Below are 23,704 nucleotides of genomic sequence, written 5' to 3'. Positions count from 1 at the left end.
CAAATGAAATCAAAATATATATTTTACTTTAAAGAACCAGTCTGTTGCAGCATTTCCCAGCTTACAAATTTTGTCATCACTCCTTCAGTTGCAATCAATGGATCCTCAATGTTTTAAAAAGATCAAGACGATATAAAAAGATGGGATCGAGGTGTAGGTAAATGAGTTGGCAGGTGATAGGTGAAACATTTTGGGAATAGAGAGATTACAGAGACACAGAAGGGTGAGACATTAAGGGATTTGAATGCAAGAATGTTATTATCTGTATTTCAGTTGACCAGGACACCTTTAGGTCAAAGGTGATGAATAAAACTAGTCCAGGTAGGTGATTTAATAAGTATTTGAGCACTGGATGAGTTTGAAAACCATTTCAAGAAAGGTTGCAGGATTTTAGAAACAGATGGGTTGAGCCGGAGGCAAAAGTAGGTAGTCTTTATGGAGAATGTGAAGTTTTACTCTGATAAGATCTCAAGGATGGAAATTATTTGGTTATGCCTGAGAACGTGGCTGGTGAGGGAAATGCATTCAGTGGTCAACAAAGAGTTTGTGAGCCTACCAATTATGCTGCCAGCTTTCATATTTAGTTAAAGGACAGGTATTTCGCCATCATAGACATAGAAGCACAATTAGAAATCTTCACGTTTCTAGTTCTGGATATCATTTGTGATGGAGAACATGGATATTGCCTGAAGGAGTTTAGTTTTTAAAAAAGCCACAGGTTTTTAAGCTGGTGTGTCAATAAGAGGAGAAGTGTGGAATGGTGGATTCAATCTTAATCATAGTCAAGAGTTGAGAACATAATTTACTAACAAATTTATTCAGCATGTATCCTGGCCTTTTGGAAAGAATACCCTGACAAATTCCCATCTCTTCACTCTCCCCCTCCACTGTGGTTATCCCAATTACTTTGTGCTTTAAGGGTTGAGTATTTTGAAAAGTTCTCTTTACTTTTCTGACATGGACCCAGCAAGAAAAATCTTTTACCCAGTGCATCTTTACAAAGTTGGCCACGGATCCCAAAAGGTAACTTCAAAACTTGTTCCAATTGGCCAAATGTGTGCATTCTTCAAGAACCAGCTTCAAAGGAAACCTATAAAGCACTTAATGCCAATGTGACAAGGCAACTGTTGCAATGGCTGAACTACATTCTAAATCCGCAAGCACGTTCAAGGCATTACAATGATGCTTGTCCACAGCAGCCATTCTGAACAGCTCCCACCCCCACTGGGGGAGGAGGGGGGTCACAGCACATTTAAGTAGCACCTTTTTCTTTCTTTTCACCTCACATAACAAAATTTTTAAAAATTATTATGTACAGTAAAAGTCATAAAATCCGGACTGCTCGGGGATTGGGTGGGTCCGGATTTTTTGGATTCTTGGGCAGTACATTTAAAATTCAAAGTTAAGGAGGAATAAAGAAGAGATGAACAGGTACTTTTTGATAGTTTATTCATTAGTAAATACAGCAATCTTCATTTATCAAAATGTGCAGTTTTAAAGAAAAATAATTTCAACACGACAAAAAAAAGTTCACTACAAAAAAAGCATGCAATGCTTGAAATAATGTTTAAAGATGAACAATGTAAAAGAAAAATACAGTTTTCCAATGAATTTCTTCATGATAATATTTTGTATATTAAGTGTGGACGCTTGTTGCTGCTCTGCATTTGTGGTGCTTACACATGCCCGCACACAAAAGCCCACTAAATTTATAATGTTGGGGAGTCCAGATTTTTGTCCTTTTACTATAGTCGGTAAGAGAGAAATATGGAAGAAACTTCACTGCGTCACAGGGAAGGGGGCCCATGAACCTTGAGCAGAGTCCTAGGGGCGCCATAGCCAAAAAAGGTTGAGAATGGCTGGTCTAATGTAGCATGTGTTAAGATCATATGAATTAAGAGCAGGAATAGCCACATGGCCCCTGCAGCCACCCATGAGGCAACAGAAGAATGGCTGGCTTTTTGTTAGAAATTTAAATTTTCTTCTGTATTGAAGCAATTGATTTATTTTTATAGTTCAAGGAGCCAACCTAAGATAGACTCAGAGGTTTGAATTAAAAAATGTGTTTTGCTTTTCTATTTTGACTGTTTCCTTGCACACTGGCATAGTTTCCTTTTCCTTGCCAGATTGTCTCATAATTTTATTTTTGGCCTCTTTTCCTCCCCAGAAGAAACATTGTACTTGCAAATGGCCTTCTTTATCCCCTAACCATGCCTCTCTGCCTCTCCCAATTCCAAGGATAATTAGATATTTGAGCAATGACATCACAACAAGGAAAGGTATTTCCTTCTTTTTAAAATGTTTATTGAGTTTTACAAGATAAACTAATGATAACATAAATCAAATTGTATCATATACATGTCACATCAATTGTAAATTAGAAGAAGTCTGAAAATCCGGATTGGGTCACTCCGAATTTTTGGATTTTCTGGATTCTCAGGCAGTACTTTTAAAATTCAAATTTAAGAAGAAAGAAAGAAAAGACAAACAGGTAAATTTTGATAGTTTATTCATTAGTAAATGCAGCATGCTTCATTTAACAAAATGAGTAGATTTCAAGAAAAAGAAAAATGCTGCTGTGCATCTGTGGCACTTCCACATGCACGCTAAATTTTATAAGTCTGAGAGTTTTCGAAAAGTCTGGGATCTCAGGTGGTCCAGATTTCTGGCATCTGGATTAGTTTGAACTGCACTTTTCTCAATGCAAGTTGATCAAGGTTTGGAAAGTCATTTCAATGATAAAAATAGTACAGAACCAGGAATGCTTTTTCCTTTCTCTGAACAACAACACCTTCTAAAAGTCATAAGATTGAAAAGATTGTGTGATTATAAAAGTAACATTCTATCAAGCAGTTTTTAAACGATTTAAGTTTGTACAATGCAGTATTAACTATTGCACGCATGCTGCAAATGTGTTAGGAAGTCTTTTGGGGAACATGCCTCCTCCCACGTCACTGTTCAGGGCCCCAACCCGTCCTTCCACTTGTGAATCTGTAGGGGTCGTCTGCTGCAGCCGGTGCACCCGTTGTGGCCACCCCCACATTGGAGAGTGTGATAGTACAGATTCTATCACCAATGTGTATATGTACATATGTACAGATGGTCGTGTAGGATGACTGTGATTGGCAGGTCTTAAAGGATTGCTCCTAGCCAGACCAGGTCATTCTGGACTGGTTGATCTATTTGTGATATGCTCCAGTCTTTTAGTTAATAAAAGCCTTGGTTTAGATCAACAAGTCTTTGGTTCTTTCGACATGCATTACAGAGAGACTCCCTTGCTTCACGCCATTGTTAATGGAGAAGGGTTCAGAGAACTCATTGCTGTATCTGACCCGACCTTGTTGGTTTTCGTGCAGTTGGATAATCATGTTGAGGAACTTTGGGGGACATCCGATGCGCTCTAGTATTTGCCAAAGCCATGAAAGACCCCAACAATGAAGACGCTGTTTACATCCGGTACCGCACGGATGGCAGTCTCTTCAATCTGAGGCGCCTGCAAGCTCACACCAAGACACAAGAGAAACTTGTCCGTGAACTACTCTTTGCAGACGATGCCGCTTTAGTTGCCCATTCAGAGCCAGCTCTTCAGCGCTTGACGTCCTGCTTTGTGGAAACTGCCAAAATGTTTGGCCTGGAAGTCAGCCTGAAGAAAACTGAGGTCCTCCATCAGCCAGCTCCCCACCATGATTACCAGCCCCCCCACATCTCCATCGGGCACACAAAACTCAAAACAGTCAACCAGTTTACCTATCTCGGCTGCACCATTTCATCAGATGCAAGGATCGACAATGAGATAGACAACAGACTCGCCAAGGCAAATAGCGCCTTTGGAAGACTACACAAAAGAGTCTGGAAAAACAACCAACTGAAAAACCTCACAAAGATAAGCGTATACAGAGCCGTTGTCATACCCACACTCCTGTTCGGCTCCGAATCATGGGTCCTCTACCGGCACCACCTACGGCTCCTAGAACGCTTCCACCAGCGTTGTCTCCGCTCCATCCTCAACATCCATTGGAGCGCTTACATCCCTAACGTCGAAGTACTCGAGATGGCAGAGGCCGACAGCATCGAGTCCACGCTGCTGAAGATCCAGCTGCGCTGGATGGGTCACGTCTCCAGAATGGAGGACCATCGCCTTCCCAAGATCGTGTTATATGGCGAGCTCTCCACTGGCCACCGTGACAGAGGTGCACCAAAGAAAAGGTACAAGGACTGCCTAAAGAAATCTCTTGGTGCCTGCCACATTGACCACCGCCAGTGGGCTGATATCGCCTCAAACCGTGCATCTTGGCGCCTCACAGTTTGGCGGGCAGCAACCTCCTTTGAAGAAGACTGCAGAGCCTACCTCACTGACAAAAGGCAAAGGAGGAAAAACCCAACACCCATCCCCAACCAGCCAATTTTCCCCTGCAACCGCTGCAATCGTGTCTGCCTGTCCCGCATCGGACTTGTCAGCCACAAACGAGTCTGCAGCTGACGTGGACTTTTTACCCCCTCCATAAATCTTCGTCCGCGAAGCCAAGCCAAAGAGACAGAGAGACTAGACGCAGACTGGGAGGTGTACCTTCCCTCTGTCTGCTGTATCAATGGGGATTTCCCCAGGGCAACCCATTTCAATTCTCCACCCTTTTCCCATGCTGATATGTCTATCTCCATTCTCTCAAACCCTGCCTGAATGAGAACACCAGCAAACAGGAGGAACAACACCTCATATTCCAACCAGATGGCATTAACATCTACTTTTCTGATTTTCATTAGCCCCATCTCTCCCTATTCCTTTGTCACCTTTCCTCTAGTTCTTTCCCTTTCCATCCTTCAGTTCCGCATTCACAGAGCCACCCCCTCCCCTGATCAATCCTTTCCTCTCTTGTCCTCCAATCCATATCCAACGATGGCCTTTTGCCTGTTGGTCTGTACTCCTCCCCCAGCCTTTCTTCCCTCCTTCCCCAGCTGATTTATTCAGACGCCTTCCTGCTTTATGCTCACACCTTGATGAAGGGCTCAGGAACGAAACGTTGGTTACGTATCTTTACCTGCTCATGGACGCTGTGTGACCTGCTGAGTTCCTCCAGTATTTTTGCCACTACTGATGCAGAGCGGGGAGTGTAGACACGGTCCTTCTCCACGAGGTCCTACCTCCCAGTCCAACTACCCATGGCTCTGTACAGGCTTTAATCAACCTGTTAAGTAGCCAATGGTGGTTTATTTTAAAATCCTGAGTTTGAGGGGTCTGGGCCCAAGATGGTGCCACCTGTGCTAGCAGCGGCTTCGAGGGGGTGTAGTCTCCGGGGAAGCAGAGGACTGGCGCGGGGCACCATAAAACTGAGAGAACAACCCCATTTTGAGAAAGAAACAGAGGAGATGACCCTATGGGACTGTGACCATGGTGGAGGACCAGTGAGGGGCTCTGTGGCTGAAGAACACACATGCAGAGAGTTGTTGCCATCTCGAGATGAGGAAGCTACTTAGGCTGCTAGCAACTTGCCAACAAAGGACTCACCCCAGGCTACGGACTGCTCGAGAATGGCTGAAGGAACACCAGGTATCGGAATAGTGATGTGTGAGGATGGCGAGGGCAGGAGGAACTCCCAGAGGGCCTCTGGCACTGAAAGCTTCCTGACCGTGTTGGAGGTTTGGAACTTGAGCTCACATTGTCAATGGTGTGGGCTGAAGTCTGTGTGGCTGCAGAGGCAAGAGGAGTGCTGGAGGTGAATCCACGGACACTCAGTGTCTCTGAAGGGAGTCTCTTTCTCTGACTGTAAGGGGCACCTGGAAATTTCTGGAGTTGGTGAATTTTTGCTATGCAACAGACTAAATGCAATTTTGTGTAATATTACATCTGTTTTCTTACATGATAATAAAAGAATGTTGAATCAATCAAAGTGTCTGCAGACATATATGTTTCACCCTAAAAGGTCAACACCCTTACAGCAGCAGTGATTGGGACCGGGGTTCGAATCCTGTGCTGTTTGTACTTTCTCCCCGTGTCTGTGTGGCTTTTCTCTGGGGGCTTTGGCTTCCTCCCACTGTTCAGGACCTACTGAGACACAGGTTAATGGGGTGTAAATTGGGTGGCACAGACTTAAGGGCCAAAATGGCCTGTCATCATGCTGTATGTCTAAAATTTTTAAAAATGTAAATATAAGTATGTGTTTGGTGCTGATGTGGACTTGTTTCTACGCCTTGCTACCTCAAGATTCAATGAATTGAATGGATATTTTTTATTGTTATATGTGCCAGGATAGAGTGAAAAACTGCTTTGTTTGCTATCCAGTTAAGTCCAGCCATACTTAAGTACAGCAGGTAGTGAAAAATAAAACAGAAGGACAGGTGTAATGTTACAGATAATCACAGAGTGTGTGGTAAAGTGTAGGATTATGAAGAAAAAACAAGAGTGTTGTCCTTTTATTAAACAGAATAAAATATTGGAAGCAAAATGTACTTTATCATAAGTAGTGAAAAATGTATTGGAAGGCATGATACTTGATGTTGTACATATTGCTTGACAATTTCCAAGACAAATTCAATGAAAAACGTTCTGCAGTTCTATTTATGTTCTGCCCATTGTATCCAACACTATTTTTAAAGACAGACGTGATTAGTCGATGCATCCAGATGTTTGAATGCAACTTTTAAAGTGCATTTTGTTCCTTCCGTCTGTTATAACAAAACGACCCGCAATTCATTCTGGAAAATAATTAGCTTGTACCCATTGTGCCTATTCAAATTTTTTGAAATATATGAAATCTCTCTTGGTCTGTGCATAAAGGGAGACTTTGGCTCTATCTGATTAAATGGACTAGCAAGTTTCAATATTGGTTCTAGTCCCTTCTGTATTTCCTTCCCAAAAAGGGATGGATTTGTCTGCTACATTAACTTCTTGTTGGTAAAATCAACAACGCTGGAGAAATTCAGCAGGTCAAACAGCGACCTTTATGTAGCAAAGATAAAGATACAGAACCAATGTTTTGGGCTTGAGCCCTTCATCAAGAGCCCCCACTACCCCTTTTGTTTGGGCTCCTGTCCACATTTTGTTCGTACCTTGATGAAGGGCTCAAGCCCAAAACGTTGCTTCTGTATCTTTGCCATATAAAGTGCGCTGACGGATCTGCTGAGTTTCTCCAGCATTTTGTTTTTACTTTAATCGCAGTTTTACTCCTAACTTCTTGTTGGTAGAGTTCACATTTTTCTAACCAGCTTTGTAATGAATAAGTGTATTAATAGAATTTGACAGAGCTATTAACACTGAAAAAATAAATTATCACATCACTGAGATTATTTCTGTCAATCTCTGTTGCTTAAATATTACAAGTTAACAGTAATCTGCGCCAAAGGCAATGTTTGAACCTTCACTGCTGTGAATAAACTTAGCCCTGATATGTTAGTACTCCAGTAATACTGTCAGTTCAAATTAGTGTGTAATTTAATTGTCCAATGTTAAAAACATCTTGATTTTTAGGGTAGGAAGGATAGAGTTTGAGTTGCTTCATGTGAAGACCATGGACTAGCTGAGATTAGGAAAGAGGTGTCGGTGCCACAAGACTCGCACCACCAGGTTCAGGAACAGCTGCTCTCCCTCCACCATCCGACTCCATCAGAGACTCATTTTGGACTCTTACTTGTGCACTTTATTGATTTTCTTGTTTTCTCTGTATTGCACATTTGTTTACATTTGTTACCCGTTTACAATTCTTTATTTGCTTACATATTTTACGCTGTGTACAGTTAATTGTTGCACTACCAATTAGGAGTAATTCTGCTGCTCCCCCATGAGAAAGGAATCTCAAGGTTGTATGTGATATCATGTATGTACTCGACAATAAATCTGAAATCAAAAATAAACTGTGATCCAGCAAGCTCAAGCAAAGCTTGTACATTTTTAAGTCTGAAATTTTATGTGAGCATGCAAGGTAAAGTGGTTTAAAAGCTGTGCTGCAGGTCTTTTTTAAAAATAAAATATCGTGCAGCAAGTGCCCATAACCCTACCCTTATATGGCAAAGCAAAGTCTTGTTTTAATTCTTTTAATCCCATTGAAACTCAAGCCTGCTTTTGCTGTTATGACAAGTGCAGAGTTTCAATTATGTTTGGGAACAGCCTGGAATAAATCAGCCAGTTCTAACTTGTACTCGCACAATATGAAACATTGCTGCCTCTTGACTTATTCTTCCTCGTCTTTTCTTCCTCTCCCTCCTTCCACATTATGTTTTCTTTTCTGAGCAGGTTGTCACATAAACCTTGGCCACATCAGCAGAGAAGCGACAGATTCAGGGACTTGTTACTGTGCTCTCACCAGCTTTATTTGAACATTGCATCTATTTTGATAGTGTATTTGCAGTGAAAGATGGCTTTTAAAAGCAATCCTTGATTTTTTTTACTGTGTTCCTGGATCATGAAGGACAGAGAGTGGGAACAGTTGAGAAGTGGAGCACTGCAGATGTTGGAAACAGCTGTTGTGGTCGAGACTGATTATTTTGTCCCAATGACCAATATTTAATTAGAAGCTCTCATCATCAGGTCACTGCCAGCACCACCCTCCCCCCCGATGACAGGACCCTGCCAGCGCCACCCTCCCTTCAAATGGTCGAGTGAGGCAGGCGGAGGCCCCGGTCCGGGCAGGGAGTGGGAGGCGGCAGCCCCAGTCCGGGCACAGGGAGAGCAGCAGCGGCCCCGGCCCCGGTCCGGGCGAAGGGTAGGCGGCGGCGGCGGCCCCGATCCGGGCAGGAGCAAGGGGGAGACGGCGGCCCCGGCCTCGGTTGAGTGGGGCAGGCGGAGGCCCCGATCCGGGCAGAGAGTGGGAGGCGGCGGCCCTAGTCCAGGCACAGGGTGAGCTGCGGCGGCCTCGGCCCCGGTCCGGGCAGAATGGACCGACCTAGGAGGGGAGGCAGGCCCCTCCAGCCCGGGTAAAAAACCTGCATAGGAGAAGGCCACTCCAATATAAAACCTACGACCCAAGGACCTCGCTGCCACGTCCCAGCTTGCTCGGCCATGGCACACGAACCATGGGTGTAAAGGGTGGGGCCAGTACTGCGCGCACTGCACTCCACCTAAAAGCTCCTTTGCGCAGGCCCGAGGACAAGTCCACGTCCTCCCCCTCCACGTCCTCCCCCTCCACGTCCTCCCCCTCCACGTCCTCCCCCTCCACGTCCTCCCCCTCAAAAGATGCACTGCAACCGTGTCTGCCTGTCCCGCATCGGACTTGTCAGCCACAAACGAGCCTGCAGCTGACGTGGACTTTTTACCCCCTCCATAAATCTTCGTCCGCGAAGCCAAGCCAAAGAAAAGAAAAGAATTAGAACCGTTGATATCAAAATAGTGACTTTAATTACTGGTATTCTAGATCAGACTACAAATGTCACAGAACACAAATTAATCGCTTTTTAAAAAATCGTCACAGTCTAAGTGTTACACAAGTGTCCTTATAAATTTAAACCATTTACCTTTTTTCTGGAAGAGGTTGGGTCTAGCACTTGATTTGTAAGCTTCTAAATATTAGAAGTGTTAAATATGTGCTACCCTCTTACCCTCCCTCATTCACACTTCCAGTTATCTGAAAGAGTGTACTGTGATGTGTACAATGACCCAGGAATGGGAAGGTGGATCCAACGTTGCTGAACTATAAACAGCAGGCAATGCAGTGACCTCACAACCAGTGGATCAGATCGAAGCTCTGCACACCTGGTCATGGTTAGTGGTGGGCAATTGAAATAGCAGTGGGAGTAGGAACTTCCTCATCTTCCGTGACGGCGGGGCTCGGCATATAGAAGAAAAGGTAACATTTGCAATTGTGTTCAACCAGTAAAGTTCTGAACAGCTGATCCATGTCAACTTCCTAAGATCCAAGTTTCAGTCAAGTAGATTCACCCCACATAATACCAAGAAAGGTTGTGAGCACTAAGAACACAAAGGGCAATGGAATCCGATAACCTCGGGACTATATTTGAGACTTGTGCTAAAGGATGAGTTGACCTCCACCACATTGCACCAGTTCAGTTCCAAAAATAGCATTTTTCAGACAATGTGAAAAGCATGAACCAAAGAAGTGAGGTGACGTTGAGACCTAAAAATGATTTTCTTTTGTACCAAGCAACTGATGCCTCCCATGTTAGTCTCCAACAATAGTTGGCTAGCATTGATGGATTCCAGTAAAAACACAAAACGCTGGAGAAGCTCAGCAGGTCAAACTGCTTTTCCCATGGTCACAACGTCCTGGTGAAACTTTTCCCCATGTTCATCACTGACTGCACCAAGATCAGCAGGGAAGAGTCCAAGAACGAATGCAGAAAATAAATTTTAAATGAAATGTGGCACTTCATGGTTTTGTATGTTTGAAAGAGAATTAAAATATGACAGTAAATCACAAAAATAGGTTATATCTAAAAAAAATGATACATGATAGGAAAGTTTTAGGGTGATTTTTGTGATCAACAGTCCAAAATCTATAAAAAAAGACCCAGAAATAATCAGGAAGCAAATTATTCATTGTCCAGTGTTATTAAAAGATGATGATCTTGCATTGTTTTAACTGTACATTTGTCTATACCATGCACTTTAAATTTTGTTTGTTTATTTGTCACATTATTACCTAGTACATTAAGAAGGGTATGGAGTCAGATGGTTTCATTCTCCTGGTCAATACCAAAAGTGCTACCAGCAAGGCTATTTGATAGTCTATGTGAAAAGGGATACCAGTGTTTGTACATGAAGCAGTTGGCATTCAGTATGACTTGTTAATGGATTTGTGGGTCTTTCCTGGCACCCACTGACAAAACCAAACCGTAATTGAGGAAATGGAATGGGAAGTATGCACACAAATTCGTGCTGTTCTCTTTGTTATGGTCATGAATAAACCCTCCCAAAATACTGCTGATCAACGGTCACTTTGAAAGATAAGCATGTTCACCTCATTCAAGAGCAAGACCCCATGGAACACATGTACCATACAGTGATGCTGCCATGAACTGTTTGTTTGACCGTTTCTACCATTGGAAGCCTGTGTCCGTGACCTGGGTTGCGTTGCCGTTAATATTTTACAATTCAGCTTCAGTCATCCACATTGCTGTCCTGCCAAAACCTCTAGAGCAGTGGTTCTCAACCTTTTCCTTTCCACCCACATATCACCTTAAATAATCCTGTACTAACCACAAGGCACCTTAAGTGAGTGGAAAGATAAAAGTTGAGGACCATTCCTCTTGAGCATTAATGTTGACCTTCAAAGGTCAAAGTTCTTGAAGAAAATATTGACTCATGTTGACTGATTTTCTGGGCCTCTGCAACAATAATCTCCCACTCCCAAACCACTGGTCAATTTGCTTTGGTCCACTATTTATTCTTTTCTTTGTCTTTGTTTCTCCAGAAAACACCTTGTGAAGTAAATGTCCAGCTGATAGATCCAGCCAACTACCAGAGTGGATATTGAAGAAGGGTGTAATGCACTTCTCTTCAGTTTTGACAGTGGCTGAAATTTAAAGTACCTACCAAGTTTCAGTAAATCTGGAAGCAAAAGGTATGCATCTTGCTGCTTAATTTGTGGTGTATGATCCTTTGGCATCTTCCCATCACCACCCTTTCTAATCCTTGATGCACTTTAAAAAATAAACTCATTTCTGGGATACCAATTGCTGAACAAGTTTCCATCACCCATCCATCACTCAAGGACAAATTTACCTCTAATCTCCCTCTTCACTTGAAGTTGAAACTTGGGTAGAAGATTACCTTAACAATTGGTATTGCAGGAACAAGGGTTTCTGTAATGATCTGATCTTGCATCTATTTCTTGTGTTCGCAGTTCCAAGTGCTCTGTCTGTGATGGAGTTAAGTTGGAGCTTCCCATGTACCAGGGCTGTAACACGTGGTATGTGGTTGAGCACACACAGAAAGCCCAAGATTTTCATTTCTAAACTGAGTGCAGCATGGTTAGAGTAGCGGTTGGTGCAATGCTGGTACAGTACCAGTGATCCGGATTCGAATCCTGCACTGTCTGCAAGAAGTTTGTACATTCTCCCCAAGCCTGCGTGGGTTTCCTCCAGGTGTTCTTATTTCCTCCCACCGTTCAAAAACTTACAGGGGTCGTAGGTTCATTGGTGTATTTGCGCGGCATGAGCTCATGGGCTGGAAGGGCCTGTTTCCATGCTTGCATGACTAAATTTAATCTGGGTGACATGTCATATGTTCTATATATTAGAAATAGACTCTCTTGCAGGCTTAAACAAACGTACTATGGATTACCTGTATAATTTCCAAAGTGCCTAGTAATCATTGGAAAGGGCCTGAACTCTTCCATGTCCATGCTTCTAGGTAGCCCTGAGGCATTTTACGTTGAATAATTTTTAGTGCGTCGCATAAATGATCTTCAGGAAAAAAAATTGGAAAGGATTCCAACATCTGCTAGACCATTCTCAAGTTTTAATTTAAAGTCTGCACAATTGTAATTTACCAGCTTCTGATCATATAGAGGGAAAAAACATTTAAATATGGAAACAAGGATAACAAATGAAAGTCTATGACTAATTGCTCCAACAATGAAAGCTGATTAACTTGAGATGATTTTGTTTTTTTTAACTTGGGTTAAAACTTGAGACATTCTGTCTCATTTGGATAAATGACCTTCTTTAGAGTTTTGATTTTCAGATTAGCAGGGACAAGCCATCGAGCTGCTATAACATATTTAACATTCCATCTCCGGAATATCTGATCTAGCCGTGCTGTTTGTCTCTAATTTTAGAATGATATTTTATTAATCAGAAAGCAAGAGCTGGTAACAACTAACTGCAGGATTATTTCTAGCTCAAGCAGACATGATCTGACACAATACTCACAGGGGAGTGACCACCTCTTCAGGAAGATTCATTGGTTATTCATACTGTACTTCAGATCCTTTTACTGATGTAACAGTAGAGTACTATCCTTCATTGTTGGGTCTTAATATTTTGTAATCTATGTAAGTGTAGATTATGAATGTAAATGTGACCACTTTTGGTGCAGCTCTGTAACAGATCCATGTTGTACATATCAGTCTGTATATCAGTGTTTTTAATGTGCTTAATGATGTTTCCAAGGCTTTATACCCTTGCTTTGCTTTTCCTCTGACCCTATCTCTATGTAACTGGAGGTGTGGATACTCATTAATTTCCATTAGTTATGGGATCATTATATTGAAGGGGGTTATCTGTATTTTTGTATTGTGGAGAATCTCCAGGAGAAGAGTAATTGTTTGCATTGTAACATCCAGGCATGTTACTTATTGTGAAGCACAGAAGACTGCAGATACTGTAATTAAAGTCAAAATACAGAAATGCTGAAGGAACTCAGCCAATCTCACAGCGACCATAGCAGGTAAAGACATCTCAGGCCTGAGCCCTTCCTCAAGGGATGAGTGAAGTAACACAGGCAGAATTGAAGGCTGGGGGAAGAATGGGAGGGGGAGCGGTCCAGACCAACAGGCAAAAGGATGTGATAAGAGGAAAGGTGAGAATTGATTTTGGCTCAATGAAAGGAGACGGAGGGAAAAGGAAAGAGAGACAGAGCATGAAGAAGGGAGACAAGGGGAAGAAAATTGGGCCACAGGAGTTAATGGAGACTGGAGAAGTTGGTGTTGTAGTGAGAGAACAATGGTCTGCTGGTGTCTGTGCATTGTGGTGAGGGTGGTCTGTAGGAACAGGCGAGATAAGCGAAGAGAGCAGGAGTCAATGAAGTGCAGGTACCTGAGATTCTGGTGGGGGCCAAACTGGGAGGCCTGGAACTAGAGCTGGAATCAGTCTGTGTAATCTCCTGGCCATGACATAAACTGTATATCCGGAAATGGAGAACATAATATTCTGGAAAATCCACCTCATTCATCTTCCTTTAAGCTTCAAGGTTCCTTTTATGGTCATGTAATAAGATATAAAAATGTAATATACATGATATATTTCAACTTTTTGTCTGGCATGGCAAACAAAGAGTCATCATGGTCATTGCCCAGAGCCCCGAACAATAAAAGAAGGAGAAGCAAAGGAGAGTCCCTTCAGACCCAATGAGTGTCTGTCAATTCACCTCCAGCATTCCCAAAGCCTCACAAACTCCTGTCCAAACCATCTGCAACCCGACTTCCAGATCCATGAAACCTGCTCTTTTTCAACGCGGTAGCACACCTCAAAGCATCACCCAGGAATACAACCTTGACACTCAACCATCAACGAGATGCTGGGTCAGATATCCGGGGGTGGAGAGCACTTGACAGTATGAAGGTATGGCTGTCTGTGATGAAGGGATTACATTCAACATTACTCAAGAGATCAGAATCTTCTTTATCTTTAGTGCACCTGACATGGCCTAGAGATAAGAAGCCAGCACTTTTTTTTTTACACAGAGGATGGTGGGTGTATCAAACAAGCTGCCGGAGGCAGGTACTAAGCAATGTTTAAAAAACATTTGGACAAACAGACGGATAGGATAGGTTTGGACCAGCCATTCTCAACCTCTTTTTGGCTATGGCCCCCAGTCCAGTTTAGTTGGTTTCTTTCGTACTTCTCTCCTACTTCCTACATAAGAAACATAAGAAATATTTTATGATTTCAGTTTGTGTAGCCCCCTTAAATGTTCTGCAGCCCCTGTTGAGAATGGCTGGCTTAGATGGATACAGAGCAAACACAGGCCAGTGGGACTTGTGTGGGTGAAACATTGGCAGGCGTGGGCTGAAAGGTTATATACTGCTTTATAGCATAAAGATATAAAGGTGTGGCTGCTAGACCGCTAAACCGAAAAGAACAAGCTGAGTCCTGTAGGGTTCTAGACTAACTGCTCTACTGGTTTGAAATCGCACGCTTAAAAAGGTCAGCCCGGTCTCTGAGTCCTTAGTGCCCCACCAGGGTGGAAGTGATGTCAATTTTTGGGCTGTGGTGTTGCCCACTCTGAACTTCTCTGTGGATATCGTTTGCAGTGGACTTACCCGCAGCTGCTGGTGCCAGTTTGCTAGTTGAGTAGGTGAGCTGCTACATGAACCCGCCCCCCCAACCGACGATGAGGGGGGGAAGAGGACGTGACCCATAACCTGTATACTGTCCATTTTGCGTGTGTCTCCTAGTAGGTGGTGTAACGACTGGTCGTTCAATGTCCAGGTGTGCCGGTTTGAGACAGTTGATGGCTGCAGACTTACCCGCGGCTGTTGGCGCCATTTGCTAGTCAACAAAACCCCTCCTGCCAGTACTCAACAGCCCATCCTTTTGACCTGAGAGCCAGGAGGACTGCCTTCCAGACCACCCCATTCTCACATTCCACTTGCCTGTTGTCTCTCGGGTTATAGCTTGTCATGCGACTGGTTGCGATGCCCATCGCCGTCAGGTACTGGCGCAGCTCGTCGCTCATGAAACTATACCCCCGGTCGCTGTGGATGAAGGCGGGGTAGCCAAACATGGTGAAAATCTGCCCCAAGGCCCTGATGACAGTGGCCGTGGAGGTGTCCAGACAAGAGATGGCAAAAGGGAAGCGTGAGTACTCATCCACTACCATGAGGAAGTAAATGTTTCGGTTCATGGAAGGCAGGGGCCCTTTGAACTTCATGCTGAGACGCTCGAAAGGCCGAGTAGCCTTTACAACGTGGGCCTGGGGGTTGCGGAAGAAGCAGGGTTTACACTCGCCACAGACCTGACAGGCCTTGGTCATGTCCCTGATGATGTACGCCAGATTTCGAGATCTTAACGAAATGGTACAACTGGATCACGCCTGGATGGCAGAGGGACTCATGCAATGCCTGCAACCTGTCGTCATGCATAGACGCACAGGTGCGAGAGAGGGCATCGGGGGAGTCGTTAAACTTCCCAGGGGGGTACTGGATGTCGTAGCTGTAGGTTGCCAGCTCGACTATCCAGCGCAGGATCTTGTCGTTCTTTATCTTGCTCTTGTGGGTAGTGTTAAACATGAACGCCACGGCCCGCTGGTCTGTGAGGAGCATGAATCTTCTGCCAGCCAGGTAGTGGCGCCAGTGGCGGACCGCTTCCACAATCGCCTGGGCCTCCTTTTCAATGACAGAGTGCCCTAGCTCAGAGCCGTGGAGGGTCCTGAAGAAGAAGGCGACGGGGCGCCCCCCCCCCTTGATTGAGGGTAGCAATGAGGGCCACCTCGGAGGCATCGCTCTCCACCTGGAAGGGGGAGTCCTCATCCACCGCCTGCATTGTGGCTTCCGCGATGTCTTGCCTGATGCGGGTGAAGGCTGCCTGCACCTCGGGTGGGAGGGGAAAAGTTGTGGCTTGGGCCAGAGGGTGGACCTTGTCCGAGAAGCGAGGGACCCACTGCGAATAATAAGAGAACAGGCCCAGGCACCTGCGGAGGGCCTTTAGCGTGGGGGGTGGGATGACTCCATTAATGGGCGCATCCTTTCCGGATCTGGGCCGACGACTCCATGGGCCACAATATACGAGGCGGCGAGGTGAGTGGTGCTGAACACACACTTCTCCTTGTTGTAAGTGAGGTTCAACTCCGCAGCCGTCTGGAGGAATTTTTCCAGGTTAGCATCGTGGTCCTGCTGGTCACGGCCGCAGATAGTGACGTTATCCAGGTATGGGAACGTCGCCTTCAGTTTGTGCCAGTCTACCATGTGATCCATCTCCCGCTGGAAGACAGAGACCCCGTTCGTGAGCCCAAAAGAACCCGGTGGAACTGGTACAGTTGCCCATCTGCCTCAAAGGTGGTGTAGGGCTTGTCCCTCGGGTGGATAGGGATTTGGTGATAAGCTGACTTCAGGTCAATCATGGAGAAAACCCGGTAGCGGGCCATCTCATTGACCATGTCGACGATCCTTGGCAAGGGGTAGGCATCCAGCTGGGTGTACCGATTAATGGTCTGGCTGTAATCCACGACCAACCTTGGATTACTTCCACCTTTGACCACCAGGACTTGGGCTCTCCTGGGCTCTATAATGCCTTCCGCCAGGAGTTGCCGTATCTCCGCCTTGATGAAGTCCTGATCTGTGGCGCAATAGCGCCTACTTCTGGTAGCGATCGGCTTGCAGCCTAGCGCAAGATGTGGGAAGAGTGCTGGTGGGGTGATGCGCAGTGTGGAGAGGCCGCAGGTTGGCCAGGGCTGGTAAGTTGGCATGCTGTGCAATGTGAGTGGACGTTGGGGCTCCCTGAAGGCAAGGGTGACCCTTTGAAGGTGGCACTGGAAATCCAGGCCCGGGAGGAGTGGTGCGCAGAGTTTGGGCCTGAATGCTGTGTAAGTCTCCCCTCCCACCGTTTTATCAACCGAGCAGCGCCCGAGGGTACCAATAGTCTTATCCTTGGCAGCGAGGGCGATCGAGCAGGTGGTGGGGTGGACCTTTAACCTTAGGGAGTGGGCCACACTCGGGTGAATGAAGTTCTGGGTGCTGCCATTGTCGAACATGCACTTTGTTATCTGCCCATTGACTCGCATGTCCATCATTGAGCGCCCAAGGTCATGAGGATGTCCCTGGTCAGTGTGGTGATGGCCAGGATCATCTTGGAGTCGGAGTCATCGCTATCTGGAGGGATGGGGAGCGTCGATAAGGTGGCCTGGTCATCGCCCGTGTTGACCACGTCGACATCGGTCGTGTGATGCAGCATGCAGTAGCTGATGGCCGCCGGAGGCGTGGGGAGCATTGGTAGGGCGGCCTCGTCATCGCCTGTGTTGACCACGTCGTTCTCAACGTCGTTGGGGGCCCTCCATGTCGGGCGCAGCCTGGCCCAAGATGGCAGCGGCACGTGGGGCCGCTGCATGGCTGGCATCCTTCTCCAGCCGTGTCTGCTGCGCCAGGGGAAGTGATGCCATCACGGCCGGCAGCAGTGACGTTGTTATGTCAGCCAGAAGTGACATCACACCATGAGCTGGAAGTGATGTCGCTGTAGTTCTCAGCAAGCGGCGCCGGCAAGGGGGGGGGGGGGGGGGCTGGTGCAGTTGCTCGCTGGCGGGGTCGAATGTTGAGCGATCGAAGTCGGAGAAGGCGAAAGTCGTCGCGGGGCAATGGCGCCACCCAGCACGTGGACGTGGGGGGTGTCCGCGGGTGTGGTCATAGAGGGCCACTGAGCTACCGGCAGGTTTAGAGAGCCACACTTTTGCAAAGTGGCCTTTCTTGCCGCATCGGGAACAATATTGGTTCCTAGCTGGGCAGTTTTGGCGCAATCGTTGATCTGACCCACAACAGGATACACAGTACTTACAAGGGCGCTGGGCACCTGCTGCAGCGACGTTGTCCTCCCCAGCTCGGCCTGGGGCTGCAGCTGCAGAGTGAGAGGGCCATGAGGGAGCCTGGGGGACCCTGGAATCAAAGGCTTCGTCATGCAGGGCTGCTGCTTCCAGGGTTTGGACCTCTTCCACAGTTCTGGTTAGGGCCTAGATGATATCTTCCAGCAGCTTCTGTCGGATGGCCCTCGAGCATCACCCTCAGACGAAGGCATCCCAGATCAGCCTCTTGACCTCCTCTACACCTACCCCGGGTTCAGCCAGACATGGTTGGGCCAACTCTCGCAAGTGTCCCAGGTGAGACTCAGCTGTTTCCCCGGGTTGCTGGGCTCGGTTGTTGAGGAGGTACCTTGCACAGAGCACATTCATGGGGGGCTTGTACATTGCGCTCTTTGGTTACCTGGAAGGCGCGGGGATCCAGCTTTGACCGGAGTAGGGCCAACCTCTTCTGATCAGAGTCCAGGATGTCACCCTCATGTGCCTCGATGATTGGCTCGACCGCGTGCTGCCAGATCTTGAAGCGTGACTGGGCTTCCGGGTGGCGTGGGTCGATCTCGAGATTCCCTGTGCACAGGAGTTTTTCCATAGCCGCCGTGGGAAAATTTTGTGGATTAAATTGTGGTGCTCTGTTAGCCAGAATCAGACACACACAAAGATAAAGACTGTACAACAGGCTTTAATCCACAAAGACTTTCACAGAGCCAGGCTGGCTGTGGCTAGAGCAACTCTGAGTGAGGCCTCAGGAGGCTGGCGCAGGCTTATAATCCCGGATGGTGATTGACACCTGATTGGGTGGGGCTTGATTCATTCAGGCCGACTGATTGACAGCCAGCCAGGTGTTGTCCTGTCCCCTTACACTCCTGCAGGTACAGAGGTTTCCCCCTGCAGTACCACCACACTGAGCTATAAACATCCTGACCACGTCCAGCTCTCAGAAGGAAGTAAACAGTCAAAAAGGATTCTGTTTAGGGCTTCAAATATCTATCATAGCAGACTTAAGAAAGGAAATAATTTTCTCCCAATTTATAGTACTCCATTTAACTCATAATATGACTAGTGTTTAATATATAAAATTGCCTTGAACATAAACAATTCAGTTGGATTTGTACTCCACATGAGTCTCCTCACGTCCCTTCTTATATAATGCAAAATAACCTTCTGTTCATCTCCTTGTAAGGCTAGTCAGGAAATTGTGCTAATCTATCTCACTGAGCTACATGTATGAAGAGGGAGGAACACCACCTCACGTCTGCTCTGCATTCAGTTAGAATGTGGGAGATCAGGCCTTGTTCCTGTTCCAAAACTCAGTCTGAACCTTGCAGCAAATACTCATTCACAGCCCTGCCCTCAAGCTAGCTAACATGGTGGGGACAAAGAATTCTAGATGTTCTCTCTCTCTCTCCATGAAGAAGTGGTTCTTGCAATGACCCATCCAGCAGAACTGTGTCAAGTCCAGTCAAGTCACCTTTATTTGTTGTTCATGCCATAACTACTAATGCAATGCACAGTGAAAACAAGATAACATTTCTGCAGGACCATGGAGCAAAGTTACATAAATAGGAGTTAAATATTAAGTCTTAATGCTATAAAAATCTATGATATTACTAGTACACATACGTTCTAGGAATTGAGAAGCCTGAAGGCTTAGGGAAAAAAACTGTTACACAATCTGGACGAGTGGGACTGAACGCTATGGTACAGTACCTCTTTCCAGATTGCAGAAGGGATAAAAGTTTCGAAGGGGGGGTGTGATAAGTCCTTCACAATATTATTTGCCCTCCACGTGCATCGTGAGTTGTCGATGTTTAACATGATAGGAAGAGAGACTCCTCTATCCTCTACAGGGCTTTACAGTCTGAGGTAGAACAATTTCCAATCCATTATGAAGTTCCTTGTTCAGACTCTCACATCCCAATTCTCATCACCCAGAGGAAATATTTTTATTCTGTTGACCTTATCGATTCCTTTAATAATCTTTGATTAGACTCAGTTAGATTTCTCCTTACTCTTCTATATACAAGGGGGCATTTATCCTATCTGTGTAGCCTCATGATGCAACTCTTCTATTCTGGGCTCACACTGGTGAATCTCTGTTGTCAAATGGTGACATCTCAGACATCATCCGCTGGGATAGAAATCTCTTGATAGACAGTGATTCACGGTTGGGAATAACCTGGCGATGGTCTGATTAATGTTAGCGTGGTTAGCGCAACTCTGTTTCAGCGCCAGTGACTTGGGTTAGAATTCGGCACTCTTGCAAAGAGTTTGTACATTCTCCCCACGCCTGCGTGGGTTTCCTCTAGGTCTTCCGGTCTCAGCCCACCGTTCAAAACATTCCAGGGGTTGTAGGTCAATAAGGTGTAATTGGGCTGGACAGGCTCATGAGCTGGAAGGGCCCGTTACCATGTTGTATGTCTAAATTTAAAATTGAATATTCATACCGTGGAAATAACTGGCTACCAGATTGCAGGAGGCATCACAGCTTCCTCAGTGACCCCTCCACCACAGTCCCATCCAAATCTTGTTCTCTGCTACCAGACAGAATCAGAAAATAAATCCTACAGATGCTGGAAATGCAGTAGAAGTCCAAAAATCCGCACGACTCTGCGATTGGGGTTGTCCAGATTTTCCGGATTTTAAGGCAGTACTTTTAAAATTCAGATTTAAGGAGGAATAAAGAAGAGACAAACAGGTAAATGTTGATTCTTTATTCATTAACAAATACACCACATTTCATTTATCAAAATGGGAAATTTTAAAGAAAAGTAAAGTCAACAAGCACGGTCACCTGTTTCCATCTGCGATGCTAACACATGCACGCAAGTCCATAAATTCCCGCTAAATTAAAAAAGTTAGAGAGTTTTACAAAAGTCCAGATTCACGGGTGGTCCGAATTTCTGGCATCCTGATTTTTGGACTTTTACTGTATGGAACCTAAACTCCATGGATTAGGCAGGCTTGGTAGTGAGAGATATGTTTGAGGTGGCTTCCCTTTCTTTAGTTCAACCGGCAGTTCATCATCTGAAATGTTACCCCTGCTTCTCTCTCCCCACAGAGGCTGAAGGACCTGCTAAACAGCAGCAGCATTTTCTGTTTTAGGTCAGTCGTTGCAGATTAGTTCAGCAGATAATAATCACGGAGTAATTTTATTTCACCCTAATGCCATAGAAGGCAGTTTAGCCCATCAGATGCATTTGCTGTAGTTCCCAGCAGAGCTATCCTGCCACTCACATTCCCTTGTAACCCTGCAGTCTATTCCCCTGACATGATTCTCTAACTCCCCTTTGATTTCTTTACCTAGAAGGATCATTTACAGATTCATATTTCAGATTTATTGTCAGAGAACATACATGACATCACATACAACCCTGAGATTCCTTTTCCTGCGCGTGAGGCAGAACCAACACTTATTGATGGTGCAAAAAAACTGCACTCAATGTACATATGTAAACAAATAAAGAAATGTAAACAGATAATGATACAAACTGTACAATACCAGAGAGAATAAAAAAGGAAATCAATAACGTACATAAGTAAGAGTCCTTAAATGAGTTCTTGATTGAGTTTGTCATTGAGGAGTCTGATCTTGGAGGGGTAGCAGCTCCTGAGCCTGGTGGTGCGAGTCATGTGGCATCTATACCTCTTTTCTGATGGCAGCAGCAAGAACAGAGCGTGTGCTGGGTGGTAATGGTCTTTGATGATTGGTGCTGCCCTCTGACGGCAGTGTTCCCTGTAGATGTACTCAATAGTGGGGAGGGTTTTGCCTGTGATGTCCTGGGCTGGGTCCATTACCTTTACAGTAGCCATTTCACCTACCCACACATCATGTTGAAGAAGGGCTCAGGCTCAAAACATTGGTTATATATCTTTTCCTCCTCTGGACGCTGCCAGACCTGCTGAGTTCCTCCAGCATTTTTTGTGATTTTACTAATCTACCAACACACCCCAGTAATGTGGGATGAAACCGGACCTCCTGTGAAATTTCATGCAGTCACAGGGAGAACGTGCCAACTTGATATAAGCAACACTTGAGGTTGCCACTGAACCCGGGTCCCTGGAGCTGTGGGTCAGCATAACCTCCTGATGTGTCCCTGTTTTACAAGCTAAATCCAAAACACAAGGTTTTAACCTTTACACCTGTGCCACCTGCACATCCACCCCCTCACCCCCTGCTCTTGGTTAATGCTGTCCAAGATCAGGGTACTCAGGGCAGAGCAGGTCCTGAAGCCAAGGTCTGCTGGTTTTCCTGCTTGATTGACACAAGGAAGTTCCTATTTCTTCCTAAACAGAGTATAAAATGACTTTATCACACAAAATTCAAGAGGAAAAAAAAGTAAGGGTGGTGTATTTTTTCCCCAAGAGGAACTTTTATTGTTAATAAACCAGTTTGAGCACCACATCGAAAAAAATAAACCGCTGGATAAAGCCCCACACAAACTATGCATAAAAATGTGTGTATTTACATTTAAAAAGTTACATTTTTATATATTATTACCGCAGTAATTTCTACTTTGACCGGATTCTATAAATAGGTTGTCGAGATCCAAAGAGAAACCACCTAAAGAAGATATCCCATCACCACCACCACCAACTCCCCACCCTCCCCCCCCACCCAAGACTACTTAATTTTAAACAAAAGTTCAATATAATTTGAAAATTCACAGGAACACTAGGTATCCTCTCAGCACACTATTCCTTCTTAAATCAGCATAAAAATCTCCGAGAGCAGGGAAAAGGGCGATTAGACCAATAAAATCTACCCTTTCTTCTGACGGATCAAATTGAACCTGTTTCCTCCAGATTCCCTCTTCAGAAAAAATGTCTTCCGAACCCACTTACACAGTCACTTCCCTGATCTTCTACTGCTTGCTCAGTCTGGATGGAAGGGTCCTCCCAATTTTATTTTTCTTTCCAACCGATTACCCGTCCATCTTGGTCAGCCATAATTTTCTTCTCAACCTTAGAAGTCCATCTGGAGATCATCCAAGATGATTCAAGCTCAACCTCCGGCTGAACAACTTTACCCAGAGCTAAAGAACAATGTAAATAACTTGGTTTAAGCTAGGTACATTGGAACCACAGTTGTTTATGTGAAAAAGAATTTGATACATTCATTGTTACTGAGAATGAGAGGGTGTAATTGAGTTAGGAGTAATACTTGGAAGTGGCTTGTTTATTCAAGCTCAAGGTACACTGGATAGGCATAGACCGGAAAAGATAATATTGAAATGTGATAAATTGAACTTATTTTGCAAAGGTACAATCAACTCTGCTGTCACAGAGACCTTCATAAAATGTATCTTTCTTTTACAGAGAGAATTTTTTATAAGGAGTGATTAGGATCTGGAATGTATTTCGAGGGATAGTTTAGGAGGCAGGTACAATTTTAGTATTCATAAAGAAAAGGATCATTTGCCAAAAGGGGAGAATTTGAGGACTGTGGAGGGAGGGTGGGGTGTGAGTCCAGATGAATTTCTTGTACATGGTGCCAGTAAGGATACAAAGAGCTGAATGGCCATTTCCATGTTG

The 23,704-nt window shown here is 45.1% G+C and overlaps 1 protein-coding gene across 6 annotated transcripts in view; it reads left to right on the top strand.

Annotated features, from left to right (window-relative positions):
- The window catches only part of pex11a (peroxisomal biogenesis factor 11 alpha), a 132,718-nt gene that overhangs the window by 27,063 nt on the left and 81,951 nt on the right, over positions 1-23,704 (top strand). For 4 of the 6 annotated variants that reach the window (XR_011348662.1, XR_011348661.1, XR_011348659.1 and 1 more), the window contains exon 3: positions 11,358-11,507. The gene's annotated coding sequence lies outside the window, so the exon portion shown is untranslated. Of the gene's footprint in view, positions 1-11,357; positions 11,508-13,232; positions 14,097-23,704 lie in introns of those variants that run through there. The other 2 variants (XR_011348663.1, XR_011348658.1) reach the window with 2 other exon arrangements.

This window comes from Narcine bancroftii, chromosome 14 (genome assembly GCF_036971445.1).
Source record: "Narcine bancroftii isolate sNarBan1 chromosome 14, sNarBan1.hap1, whole genome shotgun sequence".
NCBI lineage: Eukaryota > Metazoa > Chordata > Chondrichthyes > Torpediniformes > Narcinidae > Narcine > Narcine bancroftii.
This window is presented reverse-complemented; position numbering and strand designations above follow the sequence as displayed.